This window comes from Scomber scombrus, chromosome 7 (assembly GCF_963691925.1).
Source record: "Scomber scombrus chromosome 7, fScoSco1.1, whole genome shotgun sequence".
In the NCBI taxonomy this organism is placed as follows: Eukaryota; Metazoa; Chordata; class Actinopteri; order Scombriformes; family Scombridae; genus Scomber; species Scomber scombrus.
The window spans coordinates 21,929,869-21,949,868 of record NC_084976.1 but is presented as its reverse complement, the minus strand read 5'-3'; the positions used below and the strand labels follow the sequence as shown (position 1 = coordinate 21,949,868).

Below are 20,000 nucleotides of genomic sequence, written 5' to 3'. Positions count from 1 at the left end.
AATGGACCTGGAGTCTAATTAAATAAACTGATCTTTAGTCTGTTATTTACTGGTTAAATAAGTGAGACCTGTCGATTAGTGGGCTGTTAAACTGTTTCCTTAAAATTAGGTAAAATTTGTGCCAGTGCAGTAAAAATATCCCAACCTGTCTCTAATGCAAATCAACTCTCAGTTTCCAGTTATTCTAGTCTCAGCTTGTCTTATCCTTGCAGATTTCTTTTGAAAACTGGTTAAACATGTGGTTAAAATATTCTCATTGCACTGGTGGTTTCTTTTACTTTTTAAAAGGAAAATAAGGTTTTCAGGACTCTGTTATAGAAAAAAAAGATTTCATAAGGTGGAAAATTGTATGTTATCACAAAAGAATTGACATGCAGTAAGTATCTATGGTGTTACTTTGGTGGATTTGGCACGAGTATGTTTATATGAAATATAAAGGCAGCTTAGTGGCTAATGGAGAGAAAAGTGAAGATGGATGCTGGGAAACATGCATAACTGTGTACATCGGGTGACTTTGCCGGTGGAGAGGTCCCAGCAGAACAACAGAGGTCCCCCTGGTGTTGGTAGGGGTCCTTGTGTTGGCGCTCCGCCATGGGCCTGCCTATCAGGCAACAGAAAGGAGCCTCTGCAAACAGAGTGTGTATGATGATGGGATTGGAGGGCAGATTTTATTTTATTTTTTAAATTTTCCGTGAGCCTGTGTGAGTAGAGCCCTAACAGGCAATCACAGTGAAGGAGGATGTGTGTGTGTGTGTGTGTGTGTGTGTGTGTGTGTGTGTGTGTGTGTGTGTGTGTGTGTGTGTGTGCGTGCGTGCTTGTGCGTGTGCATGTGTGTGTGTGTGTTTGTGTGTGTGTTTGTGTGTGTGTGTGTGTGAGGGCATCCATCATAATATGGTCTGCCTAGGGGCCAGTTTCTCACACACTCGAATTATAGATATAGCACTGACAGTAGCACACACTGTCACTCAGAAATGTCTGCACACAGTATATACACAAACAAGAGTGAACACACAGTCATTCCCAGCAAAATCCAGGTCTGCCAGTGTACCCGACACACACTCACACACACACTCACACACACACACACACACACACACACACACACACACACACACACACACACACACACACACACACACACACACACACACACACACACACACACACACACACACACACACACACACACATGCATTGCCCATGCAATTCACTTTAGAGGCACATACTGCTTCTACACACCTCCTAGACACACACCCTTCAGACATGTACACATACACAGACATACAAACACACAAGTTTACTTATGTCACTTTGGGTACATTACATAGACTGACATTCATTTTCTGCAGACGTATCCTAGCCAGAACCATAACCACTACTTGCCTAACCTTAACCCTTACCCTAACCTTAACCTAACCCCAACTTTAACCACTGACCCAAAGATGAGCTTGTTCCAACAGTTTGTCCCCAACTGGACAAGCTGTCCTCAAGTAACTGATGTTTAGTGAAATTTGTCCCTGAAAGTATCCTATGACAGACAGAGACACACACACAAACCTTGCCTCTCGCTATTCCAGCATCAGCAGCAGTCGGCATGCAGACAGGGGTACAGTGTGTAGTACAGTGCAGTGTGGTGGTGGTGGTGGTGGTGGTGGTGGTGCTTCTGTGCTGAGAGGAGCAGTCCAGTCTAGACGGAGGCGATAGACATCTCATTAGGCTCTCGAATGCTTTCCCTTCTCTACAGCACCCGCTGGCTAGCAGCCTGTCCTCACTCTGAGGGCCAGGACAGAGAAGAAAGAAGGGAAAAAGATGAAGAAAGGTGGGAGAGAGTGAGGAGAGTAAATGAGAAATATGGGGGGAGGAGGGGACAGTGAAGGAGGGAAAATTAGACAATGATAATAGCAATAATAGTCTTGATCCTCCAGGAGGCCCACTCCCAGAGGCTCCTTCTTTCGCTCTCTCTCTCTCATGCTCCTTCCCTCCTTCAGTCCCTCTGCTGCCCTCCCTCCTATCTTCCCTCCTGCTGCTGTTTCACTCTTAATTAATTTCTCACTACTCACCAGAGCCCAGAGCTGCAGCTCTCCTCAGCTGGCCTCTGAGACTACTCTCAGATCAGTGTTCCCGTTGCCTCACAGCCACAGCGGCTCATCTCTGCCTGTGCCGCGTTTGGCTTCAAATCAGTGCTGAAGGTAGGCCCACACCGTGACATTGCCATGAGGGATGGATCTGCACTTAGATCAGTTTCACTTGCATGAGTCACTGTTAGGCTATCTGCTCTGTCAGTCCATTAGGCTTTACGGGGGTCAGCTGATGTGCTCTTCGGTGTGCGGCAAAGTCAAATGGCCTTCACTCAAATCGGATTATTTTCTTCCATAACCGCAAACCACAGTGTGACTTTTTGAACTATCCATGTCATCTGCATGCCCATGTTGGTGCTTGTGTAGAGAATTACAAAGAAAGTGCACTTGAAGACACAAACTTTTCACAAGATGTTTCTTGTACTGACTTGGTTACACTTAAAACATCAAAAAAATGTGCCATATATTAATGGAGTTTATTTTCATAGTTTGTCTATCTTTCTAATCTGTATATTGCAATTTAATACAATAAGTTATAAGAAAAACACAGTGACAATGCTATGAAAAAGTCAGACATGGCAAGAAACGAAGCCTCAAGTTTTTTTCACAAACCCCTAGCTTAGTCAAACTTGTTTGGAAGAGACAATGGTCCATTTTTATCCAAATTATCCATTTTAGTGGTTCCCAACCTTTTTGAACTGCAATGAAGAAATGTTTACTGGTGACCCCAAATGGTGGCTTATATTGCCTTCGCGTGGACATGATTGGTGAGTAACTTTTTCATTCCCAGATTGTTTCATTTGAATGAAAGGGACCCTGAAGAGGTTAAAATATAATCTATTCTACAAGAAAAGGGAAAATATTAAAACAGACAAAAGGAATTAATTTAATTTACGGAAAGAGTCATAAATATTAGATTAGTCTCTAATTGTAGGGCTGGTGGTTTGATCCATGTTCCAAGTGTCTTTGGGCAAGACACTGAACCCCAAATTGCTCCCAATGGGTCAGACCAAATGCCTGGCTGTCACTGAGGTGAATAGGAGGCAAACTGTACAGTGCTTTGTTCTACTACGAGTGTTTTTCTTTTTTATGCCATTAAGCACCTTGTGACCCCTTAGTTTTATCTTGTGTCGCCTTGGGGGTTCCCAACTTCACACTAGCAACATCCATCACAATTTACAAACTGGCTCCCTGGTTCAAATTTACCTACCTTACTTGTCGTAGTTGTCCGTGAACACAGTTTCCCTGTGTAGTGAAGGATTGTGTCCAACATTTTGGGTGTGCTCTCTTTGGTTTTTCTTTTTTTACTTAAATTTGTATATCTAGCTAAACTGTTGGTCTGTTTACAACCCATCTGACTGTCTGACTGTTGACTTCTTCCCCAGACAGAGCTTGTCCGAGGTAACAAGCTGAATCATACATCAAAAACGAATTGTTGGGCCTGTTCAATATACCTTTACCTGAACAAATACATTTTATATTTGCTTTCATCAGCAGCATCTAAACACACACATACACATCCCTATACATAGCCCTCTGACCTTTGCCTTCCTCCCTTATTCCCAGGCCATTGTAGTCTTTGCCAAGGGCATACACTAAAATGCTCACTGAAGCTCTTTCTGCTAGCCACCTAGTGCATCAAGAAAAGAGGAAGGGGCCCTGAACTAAGATTTAACACCACCCACACACATATATTGTATATACCCCCGAGCAGCCAGTCTCTTCCCTTATCAGAAGTTGAGATTCCTTTATTCCTGAGATTCCTATTGCAGTAATTGTTCAGTGAGTTGCAAAGATGGTAGGACAAAAAAAAAGAAAGAAATTCAGCAGACATTCTCAAGGTCGCCCTGCAGTGTGTATAAAGCAAGAGATAGAGAAAAGAGAAAGAAAATGCATGGGTGAGCTCTAGGGCCAGATGTGTATGTGACCTTCCTCAGGGGAACCAATCACTATTGGCCTTTAGGTTTGACCTTTAACCCCCAGGGCCACCAATTGGGCCACAGACTAAATCCTCTCACAAACATGGTCGACAAAGCTCATTTGCTGCTGAAGAAAGCTGATTTCTTGCCCATGCATATGCTCAACTGGGTTTTGAACAGTGATTTTTCCATCTGTGCAAGTGTACGACAGAGAGGCAAAGCATCTTTGTGCAGCAGTTCAGTGGGATAAAAGGAAACGTCATTACTCATAGCGATGTGTCCTTGGATTCAAAGTGATTAAGTCTAAAGTCTGACTAAACCTGAACAGTTAAATAAGTCTGTTTACATCGCTCAAGCTAAAAAACTTGATTTCTCTCAACAATCATGTTTTTTTGTTCATGTAAATAAAGCCATCGTCTCTCTCACTCCACCCTCTGTTCTGGCTTCCTTTTTCACTTCTTTTTTGTCCACTCGTTTCAATATTACACTCAGTTATGCTTCCCTTTGGCTGCTTGGAGTTTTCTGTCCTGTTGATAAATCCTCATTTACTCCTCTCCTCTCCTCTGCTGCCTTCTCGGGTTAAATGAGCCACAAGGGAGCATCGGACAAGCTATAACCTAGCAGCAGGAGCTTCCAGCTGGGTTAAGAAGGGGAAAGAGGGGGTGAGGCATAGAGACAGTGGCTTCTCCTCATATAGATAGCAAAAAGCTGGGCTTACAGTGATAGAACCTGATGCTTAAAGTCAAATGTGTTGTTTGTTTGACTACACTTTAACTGAAAATGTACTCTTCTCCCACTTTCTGTGCTCTTTTTTCATCTTGTTCTCTTCCAATATTTTCCACATAACACGCACACTCAAATTTCAGTAATGTAAACATCATATCCTTGTTTTAGAAACCTGGGTAAAATCTTTTCCCAGCTTTTAGACATCCAAATATACTAACTGGATTATTCAAGATACCATGAAATATAAAAACCTTATCCAAATTTCTGATCATCGCTCCTTGAGTGAGTAATCAACTGGATATGATAGTTTATATAATGATGACAGCTGGATACTGAAAACTTGGAGGGTAAGCTGAGTATCACTTGGAGCTCTCCTTTTCCTTAAGAGGAGCAAAATCCAGCAGACAGTGTAAAATGCTGCGGAGTCCACCTGTTTCTACAATTATTGAGAGAACTCAGTCTGTACTGACATTACTCTTACAATGATGGTTTGAGGTCAAGGGGACTGACAGCAGACAGAAATATAGCTGATGATAGTCACATACAGGGAAATCAATAACATATATTACTCTGTGCCCAAAAACATTCATAAATATACCAATTAGTCACCTTTTCTGAATATCCTTTCTTTTTGTCCTTGTTCAAATCTTTAGCCTTTCAGACCACAAAGTAGTCACCTGATGCCCGATGCCCCATTTCAATGGGAAGAAACCACTGGGATGACTGTAATGAAAATCCCATGACCAACGGCAACCATACTTTTGGGTCCTTACTCTAACCAGAACTACACTGAGCCCAAAAATCTGAACTGGAACCTACAGTTACCAATTCAATCCAAAAAATACCTAGACATTGTATGTACAAAAAACTATTAATTTAAATATTATTGTGCTTGCTGGCATGAGACTATAGCCTAAACTGTCACTTTTAATGTATAATCCTTTGTCAGTCAGTATAAATCAGATAATCAGTAGAATAATATAATATGTTCTAATAGAAGCTAATAGGATTGAGGCAGTCATTGAGCCCATGAGCTGAGCCGTCTGCCTCCTGTAGTGAAATTACACTATCTTCATAGGCCTATATATCTCCTGTGTTGACACATAGGAGATATACTTAGAAAGGTAGTGGCAGGAGGTACAAATCCATATAATTTGGACTATTCTCTATCACCCAAAAATGTGAAGCTTCTTGTACCTTTAGTTATAAATTCACACATCACTCAGGTCTTAAGATAATGACATTTGAAATTAATATATATAAAAAGGTAGAGTTGCTAATCTGGGATCATTATGTTTGATGCAGTTTTACACGTACAGTATTTGCTACCATTTAATGTTTTATGACAAGCCTACCTTGCCATCTGTGCATCATGAAAACCATGATAAATGTTAACATCTGACTTGAGTGTGGTATCCCGTGGGATTTTTTATTCATTCTCCATGTTTTCACATTTAGAATAACACCATTATCACATTCATGAAATCACATCAGATCAAACTGCTGTCGAGAATACCCTATGGCATCACGTTCATTATGGTTTGAAAAGCTCCGAAGTGAACCTAAATCAGCCTTCCTATTGTGTATTGGGAAGAAGGGGGGAGGAGGGGGAGGGGAAAGGTAAGGGGTTCGATGGTACAGGCCAAGCATGAGCAGACGAGCAGGCCAAGTAGACAGGGACTGCTCCCCAACCTCCCACCCGTGAACACTGACACTAATTGAGAGGTCTATGAAATATAGATGATCTCTGCAGTGGACCCCCCCCCCCCACACTCTCCCTCTCCTCTCCACTGTTCCTCACGTCCTCTGTCTGCCTGCTTGAGTGACTCGAGATCAAGATTGCATGCAGACGCAGTGTTGGCATGCGCATGCCCCACTGCACCCTAGGTATATCAGAGATGGTCCAATGGACACAATCGGTCAGCCCAGTCGGTCAGTGTGTGTTTGTGTGTGTGTGTGTGAGACTGAGAGAGAGTACACAGAGGGATGATGCTCAACTGAATATGTAGGACTGTAATACAGAAATGAGCACAGGGAAAAGCAGCTTAGAGTGTATCATGAGTGTCTGCGTATAATATGTTAACCTCAGAAAGGGCATCTTGGTGGTGAAGGGTTGAGGTGGGCAAGAATTTGGTGGAATAAGAAGTAAACCTGATACATATGACCCAAAGGATGAACTCAGATGTTGATCAATTTAGATGACTAATGAGTGGCAGACCAGGCTGTGTGAAAATGTTGCCCACAAGCCTAAACATGCTGCAGCAACTAAACCCCAAAACACCACCTTGTTTTGGTTGCCAATCAGTCATTTTGAATGAGCAAAATTAATTTCCATTGAAGTGATCTTTATGTAGGTTGGAGGGAAAAAGGAAAGGATGTGGAGGTCAGGGCAGTGGATAGTCTGACTTTCAAGAGAGTATGTCCTATAACAGACCAACGTGAGACAGTGCATATTAATAAACATTACTGTAAATATGCCAGAATTAGACCAAAGGCTAGTTTTCATTTGTTGTCCCTGGCCAGGTGTTAGTTGTCAGCCTAAAATCAAGAAACACATTTAAATGTAATGTTTGTAAGACATATCAAGTACAGTTAATACAAAACAGAAATAAGCATAACACAATAAAAGCAGAGAAAATTACAGATGAACAAAGTAACAAACAAACAGTTACAGAACAGTTTCACAAGAGCAGACATAAGCAATACCAGATGTGAGCTGTAACTGTAACCATCCCTGATTTAAATGAACCTCACTGCTGTGACTGGAAACTAGCTTTTATAATAAATTTAAAAATATTTTTGGAAGATTAGCATTAAAATATGTCAGTGTCAATTTGGTGATAGTCTAGATAGCTAACTAGCTTGCTACAACGTTCAAACTGGCTTCAGCCCCTCATGAAAAACAGCAAAGCTGTCTCACTGCAACTGACTTTTTGTCTGTGACATGCAGCTTTGGCCTTTTTAGCACAATATCATATATATATATAGTCATATCTGGGACCCTTTAACTAAGTTTCTGGTTTGTAAACAAGTCAACATTAAAATGTCAGCTGGAGAGGACGATTTCAACCAACTCATGAAGATGAGCTCAGCTGAAAGATCCCCAACATTTTTTAAGGCATAAGAAAATATTCTGCATTGAATTGTAATGTATTCCTGATGTGTATTTCTGAAAAAGTTCAATTACCTTGTAAAAAATTCTTCTTGAACTAAAAACATCAACTTAAACAAACAATAAAGAAAAAAAACACATTTTTCAGTGGAACTGCCATTCAGACATCTTATAATATCTGGTATTTTTCTTCATTTTTCTTCATTTAATCACATATGAAACAGATCATGTTGGATGACAATCGGATCTTTCCAAACAAGGTGAGGAGCACAATATAGCACTTAAGTGGAATCATCCTACAATAAGGTGAGCAATGAGGCTCCACAATAGCTCCATGTGTGAATTCAGAAAATCTGTTCGGAGTCAGTCGTCTAGCGGGTGCTTGGCCTTATAGTTCTGTGTGCAGTGTAGTGGGTGGAGGTTAGGGTTAGAGGTTAGTCTATGAAGGTCTTCACAACTTTAATTATACAAACATGTTTTCATGTGTGTGTTTGACTTTAGAGAGAGCACAAGGAGATGGAGAGGTCACTGACTTGCCCCGCAGTTGCAGAGGAAATGTTCAAAGGCCAAGGGTAGAGGACAGATGAAGGCTTGTTGCCACTGTGGTTACTTTTAGGGTATTCGCAGCAAGACCACATTCAATTGGAATTATAACCTTATATATCAGGTCTTTTTCTTTCTATTTTTTCCCAGTGTTTCTCCATTCTCTCTTTTGTCTTTAGTCATGTTGTAGTCTCATTTGCATTATATGTTTCCTCTTAATTTCCCTTGAGTCAACTTAAATTCAGATCAAATAAGTTCTGTTCACTTAATTGAATTTAATTCAAATAAAGCAGTTATTTTGAAATTATTTTATATGGACATTACAGATTTATTTTAAGTACCCTCCACTCATGCGTTTTGCTTATTTAACATCAGTTGGATTTTCGAGCGTCACCGTGAAGAATGATCTATGTGGAGAGTTTGACACTAGAAAGCTGTTTTCATGTCTACCTCCTGATGGGGGAAAGTTTCTCTGTGCCCCCTCGACAGCTCTAACAACCATGCAAGATTATTGTTTATGGACATTTCATCAGCCTTCAACACCATACAGCCACATCTGCTCGCCCAGAAGCTCACAGGCAGGTTTGGCTTGGACAGTGATGTTGTTGGCTGGATTCTACACTTCCTCACATGCACAAAGAGTGAGAGTAAATGGTCAATTTTCTTAGCTGTCCGTGAAATCCATTGTTTCTCCCCATGTGTCCCGTCTCCTTTACTGTATATATTGCACACTAATGACTGCTGTAGCATGTATGAAAACCATCACACCTTGACGTTTGCTGATAGTGGGTAAACAGTGAGGGAATTTCCCATGGTCCTGTTGTTGACTGTTTTTCATTGGTGTCATGAATCATTTTTGGTACTGAATGTGTCTAAGACTAAGGATATGTGTATTAATTTCAGACATTCTCACCCATCTCCTGTCAGTGCACTGATTGATGGCAAGAATATAGAAATAGTGGAGTCCTACAAGTATTTGGGAGTTATACTAGACAATAAAATTACATTTGAGAGTAAGAATGACATGAAGTACAAGAAAAGCCAGCAGCATCTCTTTTGTTTATGGAAACTCTCTAAGTTCCAGGTTGACGGGACCCTGATGACAATGGTTTTTTATCAATCTTTTATTGAATCTGTGTTCTCTTTCTCCTTTATCTGCTGGTGTCACTTTATCAAGGTAAAACACAGAAATGTACTCAATAAGGTGGTTAATATCTGCAGCAAAATAACTGGCACTACACAGGAAACTCTGCAGGATCTTCACAACACACAGTTATATAAGAAAGCAGAATCCACACTGTGTGATTGTTTCCACCCTTTACATCAACAGTTTCAGTTTCTGCCATCTGGTACCCTCCTCAGACTTCCGCTAGCTGAAACCAACAGATACAAACACGCCTTTATACCCTCTGCCATCTCCCTCCTAAATTCTCAGGAGGAAAAGGTATTCATTTGCATAATGTTTCAACTTATTGATTTTTTATCTTTTTAATTGGCTGAGTATTTTTACTGTGTATTTCTGTTTTTTGGTCTTAGTGTTTTATTTATGTGTCCTGTGTTTTATGTGTGCTAAATGTATGTGTCCCTCCACTGCATAACCCATTGCCTAAATGGGGACACATCAAGTTCTTGATTGATTCATGACTATGAACATAACTTGTGACATCACAACTTGCTTGGAGCCAAACGGGTCCAGTGGGCAATTTACACAAGTGTGATGTGGAAACTTCACACTTTCAGTGCACAAACACTGGTAACAGACTTTTCAGTTAAGTAGGAGACCTCTATCCTGCAGTTAAACTTTTTAAAAGAAAAATCTTTGCATATTCATAGATTCTGGATTTTTCAGTGAGGAAGTAAGAGAGGTCATTGAAAGGATTTTAACAAGGTAACTGAACTTTTCTTTTGATGGAAAAAAACACATTTTCAACACAAATTATTATTCAAAGCAGAATATTTTTGTATGTTGTAAAACATGTCTGGAGGGGATCTTTAAACATTTATCTGAAAGGAGTAAAATTAATTATTAGAATTCTAAAAATCTGTATTTATCTGGCAAAATGTACACACACACACACACACACATACACACACACACACACACACGCATGCACGCACGCACACAAACACACTGTACATTCCCTGCTGTCCCAGCTTTCGAGAGTTCCTGGAGAATGTTGCTTACTATCAGCACTTTGCCTCAGTTGTCAGTCGTCTCCCTGCTCTCTCCAATGGCTGGCTCACACACAAGTGGGAAATTGTGCTTCTGTGTGAGTGTGTGTGAGTGCAGGTTTTGTGTGTGTGTGTGTGTGTGTGTGTGTGTGTGTGTGTGTGTGTGTGTGTGTTTGTGTGTACGTGCTCTCCTGCGCAGATGCACTTGACTGTTAGAGTACATGTGTGTTTGTGCATGATCAGCTGAAAAGCCTGGCGTCACTCCAAGGAACAATAGTGGGTGTAGCTCAGAGAAGGAGCTGATTCTGTGTGGAAATGGGATATCTTAGTTTCCATGGAATACCCGTGTTCAATTTGCCCTTTTTGAGATAATAAGTGACATAAGCTGACATCGGGGTCAGCCGCACAGTCAATTGTAGAGCGATGGAAAGCCATTCTGGCCCACTCCAGCGGTGTTAAACCCCTTTAAATATCATTATCTCCTTCATCGGCATTTGCAATGTATTTTCCACCAAAATGTCACATTATAATTTGTGAGAGTCCAAATCAGCCATACTTTTCTTTACAGGTGAGTGTGAGAAAATCAATGAAGTGAGCTACAGAATAAAGTCAGGGCATGGGAGAAAGAGTGAGAGAGCAAGTACTTGCTGGGAATGTACTTTCTTAGTGTCCATTAACTTTTATTTACTCTACTTTGTCTCTGTATCTATTTCTCTTGCTTGTTGTCTGCCCCCCCTCCCTATTTATGTTATGGATTCTCCATGTAGGCATATGAGCAGTAGACTAATGTAAATTCAAATATTCCAGTGCTCTATTCCCTTTTCCCTTATTGCCCAAAGTATATATATATATATATATATATATATGCCTGTTTATATGTTGTATCAAATCAGGGGAAAAGCTTTTATTAACCCTTTTAACATATTTATTTTGAAAATGTATTTATTATCATTATTATTATTTATAAAATGTATTACTCAGGGTGGACAGCACCTAGAATATATTGTGCTTATAAAATTTGCTGTAACACAGTAGCAGAGTAGAGATGATTAGACAAAATGTATAAAATTAGCTAATTATCTTGGAAGTGATTCCATCTGCCAAGCTACCAAACAGTTACTTGGCTAGTTAATTAACCTTATTCTCCTCTGGATACTTGAGATCTGGATATACTGTATACTGTTGGTTCAAATACATTATCAGTGGGTAAACACAGCACATCAAGTGTTGGTGGTGTTGTCATATTTTCCATTAATACTGTCTTGTTTTTTGTTTTTTTAAATTAAATTCAAAAGCTGTCACTCACTTGTTTGAACATTAGTGCATGTTGCCAATTGGAACTCAATGCAGGCCAACCAATTGCACACAAAAATAAATTGTCAATCATTTTAGTGTGTCATTGTAAAAAGAGTGCTAATACTAACCGTAACTAACCGTGGCTAAAAATCATTTAGCTTTGCTTCAGTTTCTGATTTGGGCCACTTTCGCATGTGGTGCTAAATCAGATAAAGGTCTGATTTTTTGCAATGTGAACTCAGTCTGAACAGTACATTGGAATATATGCAACTTTTACGTCACTCTAGATCGACATTCTTCACAATTCTGCACTGGTGGGAGTCACTCAGTGAATATGTAAAACAGCTACGATGGAGGTAGTCAGTGAAGGGACAGTAATGTGTTGGACATCATAATTATTTGAGGTGACACTTCTACTAACAAATTTGTTGGCTTCCATTACACATCAACATATAAAGGAAAATGTAAATGCTGACTTCAGCAGTCTCCATGTTTACTTCCGTACGACAGTGTGGTGCATGTGACGTTTTATATCTGATATTGGTATGACCAGGGGAAGTAGGGGTGCGGCAGCACCCCCAACCCAAGGTGCAGCACCCCTGCCTCCAGGTGGCTGGCAGCCTATAGGCCCATTTGTGTTGTTTTTTCAACTTTTCTGTCGTGTTTCTAACAAAAATAGATCCTGTGCATAAAAATAGTAAAGTGCAACACAGCCTAGTTGACATGCCGGTTAGAATTGTCTTCGGCAGTCTGACAGAGGCAGAATTCAAAGCAGTAGCTGTGGACATTACACTCCACTTCTACTGCTCCTGCAGGCTGTATTGCTATTTAAATTATGTCGAGCAGTGCAAGCTTTCCAGGTGATTTCTTGATTTCGTGTTGTATTGATGCATGAGTGTTTTCTTTAACGATTTACTTTAAAGATTAGAGAGGCTGCTTTCAGTAATTGTAGCCTAAACGTAATGGCACTGCAGCAAATATCATGGGACAGTTAAACAGCAAAACTAAAAACTGTTGTTATAAACTTGACAGGACACAGGAAACTCCTCAGGATGAAACAAAATTAAACGTTTCTGCTTCTGAAATGAAATTATTATGACAGCTCTGATGAAGCTCTTATCAAGAATACAGCTGCTTTACTCCAAACAATTATGAACTTGGACTGTGTGTGTGTGTGTGTGTAACAGCTGACCTTTTGCATGTGTAGAAAAATGCAGAACATTAATTACCATGTCTTGAGATTTAAATAATCAATGAAGTTGAAGCTGTGCCTCATGCATAAATACGCACAGCATCTCTCTTTTAATGGGGAAAAGAACATATTGGTTCTGCTGCAGGGGAATCACTGCAGGTATTTAATAAACTGGGGTTGTGTGTAAATAGTCAGCATCCCTGCACCCCTATCTAAAATAATGTTCCCACGGCCACATTTAAAAAATAATGTGAACAACCAAACAAATAAATTGAATCTGAGCATTAAATCTGAATTGAGCACTAAGGCTTACAGTGTGAATGTAGCCTTAAATAGAACAAAGCCATCATTAATGTTATTAGTGACACCTGTGCTTTTCCTACTATGACAAGTCAAAATGTCTGCAGTGAAAAAAGCCTATCAATGTCCCGAAAAAATTGAGCCCAGCTCTAATTAATGTTATTATTTACACCATTGATTGACAAGTTAGTGAAGAGGCCGTGGCTCATGTCACTGCTAAATGTTGCTGGCTGCAGAAGGGCTCAAACAGCCAACATATACACTGTTGTATACAAGTTGATCTCTTAAACATCATTCAATAAGAAACCTGTTTTCCAGAATCTGTGTAGTGGATAAGAGAAACCTGATTTTCCTGGCTAAATTTCCCCTGAAGAAGTTCTCAGTCAAGCATACATGTAACCCAGTTTTCTGGACATAAGACTGGGAGTGAAACAGCAAATGAAAGAGACCATTTCATTTAGCAGTGTATTTAAAATAAATCCATCCAAAGCCAGTTTAAAACAAAAACTAATACAAAGTAGAAATAAGTCAGTTTGACACTTGACTATGTGTGGACTGACCAGACAACCTTGGGAGGCAGCTGGATTCACAAGATCACATGAGAATCCATCTTGTCAGGCTTTAAGTTATGTGCTTGTGTCCGAACCACTGCTGATTTAGGCCAATCCTATGAGGATTCTTGTGGATTCACCAGGACTCTCATACTGCTCAGATGCTGTATACTATATGAATCATGCTCTCCATGTTCTGAAGACATGGAGTGTGGAATAATTAAGACAACCAGTCAGTCAAACCAGTGAAATAAAATGTGAAAATGGCAATATATTATAATAAATGAAGTAAAAAATATTAGAGAAGGGCATAGTTGCAGCTATGATTTCTTATCACCAAAGTTATGTACTGTATACTTCCCAAAAGCCATTACAGGAATCCTCTACTTTCCTTCGCTCTTTAGACCCCAGACTCCTCCTCCCACTTCTCTTGTGTCTTTTCTTATGTGGGCCACAGTCTCTCCCTCCATCTCTCATATCTTCTTTCTTTACTGGTCCTCCCTTCTCCCTCTCCCGTCCTCCCTTCTGCTTCTACCTCCTCACTCAGGTTTGTCGTCTGCCACTGTGGCATGCTAACACTCTGACAATGCAGGGTGCTGAATAATTGATGTGTGGATGTGAAAGTTTGATGCTTGACTTGCGGGCAGATTGAACCTGCAGGCAGCATGCCTTTGCCCATCAGCCAACTCCCCTCTCTCTCTGCGTCTCTCAACACTCACACACACACACACACACACACACACACACACACACACACACACACACACACACACACACACACACACACCCACACACACACACACACACACACACACACACACACACACACACACACACACACACACACACACACACACACTCCTTAGCATACAGTACACACCTCCAAACAGAGTCCTCTGCTCCCTTTCTCAAATTCATTGTAAAACCTCTCTGATATTTGCTGCAAAATTCTGCAACTTTTACTAATGCAAATTGAACTAGAATGTGTTTTACTTTTACAACATGATACTGATATTGATGGAATAAACAAATATAATTTTCTAAATAAAGACAATATAAAGCACAAGTTGAAGCCAAAGGTGTGAGCAAACAAATTAATGAATGAAAGTCTCCTAGGATTGAATAATGAATAGCAACAAAATGCCCGAGTTACATAAGAGTTAAGATAATCATCGTATCAGACACCTCATACAAAGGTAGTATGAAGTATCTGAACTTTATACAACACATTTGTTTTGTCGAACTAGACCCACAAGCCCTGCATTGGGATGCACAGCAAATGTAAAAATGTAAAAAACCCTTCTTTTCCTGTAAAAATTTGATTAATTTACGGTTAATACAATCTGAATCTCCGCATCTATTACATCTTAAAAGTATTTAGTATAGTTGAGGAATGCATTTCTTTTTTCTTTCAACAACCTTCATATTCAACACCTTCTTAAATTAAAGATGAAATCAGAACTATTTTAGGAACAAGTCATGGGTTTCTTATGCAGCTAAAAATAATTTGGTCACCACTTTTCAATGCTAGTAAACTATCTTAATTTATATGAATATTCCCGACCTCCTAATGTTTTCATGGCTCGAGATGAGATGAGGCAAATGAAAAATGCCTTTTTAATTTTTTTTACATCACACCCCTGGTCATACCATGCACCTATTTAACAATATATGCAAACAAACAAACAAATAAACAAACAAACAAACAAACAAACAAACAAACAAACAAACAAACAAACAATCCATTTCTTTGTATTCTTACATCAAAACCTAATCATATTTTCTCCTCTGTGAAACTAAATATGATTTGTGCTCATGTAAGCTTGAACCAACCAGTTTCTACCAATAATATTATGACTTCTACGCATTGATCAAGCTTCAACTTTTAATGGCACAGAGTGAAGATTAATTATGATACATCATATCCTGTTTCACTCGGACATGTGTCACTACATGGAGGTTTGTTACTCTCTAAAAACTGCTTCATCTGGACACCTAAGCTGTTTAAGAGTTGCAAATAAGCAAGCTTGGATTCAAATGTGTAAATAGAAACATTTTACTGTCTCTGTGAACAAAGTAACCATGATACAGTATATCAGTGGAGGTATTGCAAATGTTGCTTATCAATGCCAGTCACTAGTCTGTTACATTGATGGCTGCAGATTAGATTGCAACTGACAATTATTTTCATTATTGATGGTAAATGGACTGTACTTATATAGTGCTTTTCAGGTCTTCCAACCACACAAAGTGCTTTTACACTACATGTCACATTCACCCATTCACGCACACATTCATACACTGATGGCAACCTGCTCATCAGGGGGAAGCTAACATTCACACACTGTTGGTGCAGCACTTTCCTCTGGGGCTAAATATCTTGCCCAAGGACACATCAACATCTTCCAATTATTGGATGACCCGCTCTACCTCCTGAGCCACAGCCGCCCCGATGCTGAATATTTTCTTATTTGATATATAAAATGTCAGAAAATGCCCATCATAATTTCTTCAAGTTCTTCATGTCTGACATAAAGTCCGAAAGTCAAAGATACACAGTTTGTGATCACTTACAACAAAGAACATCAGGAAATGTTCATGAAGCTGAACTATAGGGAATGTTTGGCATTTGTGTTTGAAAAATTAAATATAGTTTCTCTCAACAGACTAATTGATTAATCAACTAATTGGTTATGCTCTCTGCCAAAAGAATAGTGGGTCTGACTACTGTATGTGTATTTGCTGGGAACACTCCACACTTGCAGGCCTCCCTGAACTACCTACGATGTGTTGTGCAGTTGGTTTGCTTTGTCCAAAAACCATGTCACCTTTTGGGCAGCAGTAGGTGGAGGCAGTTTAAGATTCTGAAAAACTTGAACATGGATCCAAAGTTGACATGATATTTGCCGAAAGGTATGCACATTTTGATGTGGCTAATGTTACACACAAAAGCAATCTAGTCAACATGAATTGTTGATGCAACACAGCTTCCCATTCATTAAAACTTAACAAACATCCAACACTACTCTCATTGCCATTTGACTTGTATTTTAAAGAGAGTACAAAATATAATAAGCTCACTGTTGCTTTAACTCTTAATGTGAGGCTTGCTAGTTGGCCTCTAGCATGCTAGCAAGTTGCTCATGGTGCCACCTCATCAGAGTCAGATTATAATCAGTGAAGACATGGATACATGCAAGCCTAACATTTTATAAAACTGAGTATGTACTAAACATTTCTATGATGCTTCTGCATTTTTCTACAACTGCTGCTAGATGTTAAGAGAAAAAAAACCTTGTGCTAATCACAAATCTTTAACCATTAAAGTCAGTGCTTTCTGTATATGCTCAGATTTAAAATTCTTCAATTTAGGCATGCTTTTTTAATCTACAAGGGCTCCTACATGTTTGTGCCCCTTTAAATATACTGTGGAAATTACTGTTTGTAGCCCCAGGATTTGTGTCTCATATTTCACCCTCCGGTTAGAACTGAAATATGCCAAACGTGCTTTCATGAACTCTGCTTCATCCTGGCTAATGGGTTAAAGCAGCAGGCGGTGGTCTCCAGGTGAGTTTAACCTGAGTTAAAGGCATAACCTCTTAAATCTTACGGCATGCTTGACAAAGAGCTGGCCTTCGTTTGTTCAATAAAAATTTAAATAGGCCTATTTTAATACTGGATTACTGCCGAGTGGAACAAGTACATACAATATTTTACGTTGCTCTCTTTCATGCAGCATAAATTGCATTTTTTTTCCTTTTGTGTGTTGTTGTATGGTGCTTATTTTAAGTCTGTGTTTTTGCCTTGAAAAAGAAATGATCTCAGTGGGGATACCTGTTTAAATGACAGTTACATTAGTCACATTTCAAATGAAATCTGCCAATGAAACGGTAATGAGTCACATTTCCCTGACATTAGTCAAAATTCAAGAAAATTGTTGTATGTACTGTAGGAAATAAGTAAGTAATTAAAGTTTGAATTTTAAACTATATTACTGCAAAATGTTTTAGGGGAAAATTCGAAAGAATGTGCTATCACAAACTAATACAGAAATATGGGCACTTTTCATGCATAATTTGTGTGCAGGGGTGCATACACATGTGTGTGCTCTACGTGATGGCATCTTTGTCCCTCCCTCTCTCTTGCCCTCTCCCTCAACTGTCTACTGTATGTGAATGTGTCATAGAGGAGACGTTAGGACCCTGCCTGCTGATTTATTCATGATATGACTTTTAATATCATTTACTGGGACATGGGAGTCTGCATCTCAAATAGGCCTGCAGGCACCTTTGTGTGGCAGCTTGCATGTGTGTGACAGAGAAAGAAAGACACAGAATGCTCTTAAATATGCACAGTTGTGTATCGGTGGGTGTATTTGTGGGCTCATGCAGGTGTATGTGTGTGTATTGGCACGTGCATGTTGCAATTTCATTTGTGTGCGAGGACATACAGGATTTATTTTTCACCAGGGATGAAATCGTGACAAATTGTGTTTGTGACAAAATATGTTTGGGCCAGTGAAGAGGTGGACCTCATGATGATTGCCTATAATAGGGTTGTGATTGAGTTATCGGACAACAGTAGGAAGTCATTGTGTAATGGGCAATAGCTAGAGATGGGGGCCGATACCAATCTGTTTAGCAGCATAGGGTGTGGAGAGGAATGTAGGAGGAGGTGTCTAGTTTCTTTTGTGGGTGAATGTTTTGTCAGCCAGTGTGCATGCCTTCTTGTCTTTGTGTGTGTGTGTGTGTTTTTATTTGATTTATTGCTATGTGTTTGTATGTTTGACAGTTAGAGTAGCAAAGCCACAAAATGCTGTCAAGACAGATGTAAAACTGCAGCCGATGTAAAGTTAGTTTAACCTACAGTAAAATAGTAAAGTTTAAATCCAGTTTCCATGTTCACTCTTACTAAACTGATGGATAACATTTTATGACCACAAAAACACACTCAACATATATATTTTTGACAATTAGCTCCATATCTGTGCAGAGTTGTTTTTTTCTTGTCTAACCATACTTATTAGTGACTATAATTAAATGATGAGGAATAGGTGGGTGGATGGAACAGGAGGCAGACAGAGAACGGGGCGGCTGGAAAGCGTGATTTAATTTGGTTATGATCTAATTTGCTTTGATTAAAAATGTATGCAAATCCCTCTTAGCATAAGGGATCAGTGAGGAGAGGCGACACCTCTCTTGCGCTTTCTCTCTCCCCCTCTCTCTTTCTCTCTCACTGCCGCTGTCACCCCCTCCTCCTCCTTTTTCTCCTTCCAGTCCTCCTCCTCCCTCTGTCTGTGGCCACTAAAGTGAGATGTGTGAATTAGATGGTGCAATGTGTACATGTGTGCATGTGTTGTCGGAGGTGTGTTCTCTTTTTAAAACCGTGAGAGGAGCCCACTCACATTGAGTGTTATTGCACCTCATATCTATTGGCTGAGTGTCTGCTACAGGCTGGCTCTGGGTGTGAGCTGTTCCTGTGAGTGTCTGCTTGTTTGGCCTGACCCCGTCTGCCAGTGAGCCCTGTGTAGGAGTGACTTTGCCAAGCCGCCCATGTCTCCCTGAGGTTGATCCTCCCCACAGCCCGACACTGAAGGTCACTCTGCTGAACACCAACTCTGCTTTTCATTTTCCTTAATTTCTTCTGGATCTTTCTGTCTTCTCCATCCCTTATACAAACACATGCACACATGCACACATGCACACATGCGCACTGTCATAGCCTTCACCTCTGTCCAGTCTGTCCTTTGTGCTCCCGGCTACTGACAACCTTCAGCTGGAGAAACAAGCCTCACGCACTGTGTAGATGTGCACCTGTGCTATGAATGTCTTTGTATATGTTTTACAGCTACTCTCCATTGTATATGTGTTTGTGATTTGATTCCACTGTGTCTATATAAGGAGTGGGCCATCTAGGTAACTGCATCTATTTGCATGAGGGCTCAGAGTATTCATGTCACTCTCAATTTCTTCCCGTCTCTGCACTCTCTCTCAGCCTGTCACCACTGCCTGTCCAAGTTTACTGTAATGAACTCTAGTTTGCCTCTGTGTTCCCCTCCTCGCTTCTCTGTCTCTCTCTCTTTCTCTCTCAGTCTCTTGCCGATCTGACTCC

General features: G+C 40.1%; 2 protein-coding genes across 2 annotated transcripts in view; both read left to right on the top strand.

Annotated features, from left to right (window-relative positions):
* LOC133983922 (forkhead box protein O3-like) overlaps positions 1–13,210 on the top strand; it is a 25,425-nt gene extending 12,215 nt beyond the window's left edge. Inside the window, exon 2 of the mRNA XM_062423134.1 lies at positions 1–13,210. This exon is cut by the window's left edge and continues 11,731 nt beyond it. The gene's annotated coding sequence lies outside the window, so the exon portion shown is untranslated.
* Positions 1–20,000, top strand: part of ppp1r8b (protein phosphatase 1, regulatory subunit 8b) — a 126,741-nt gene that overhangs the window by 73,129 nt on the left and 33,612 nt on the right. The gene's annotated exons all lie outside the window — the stretch shown is intronic.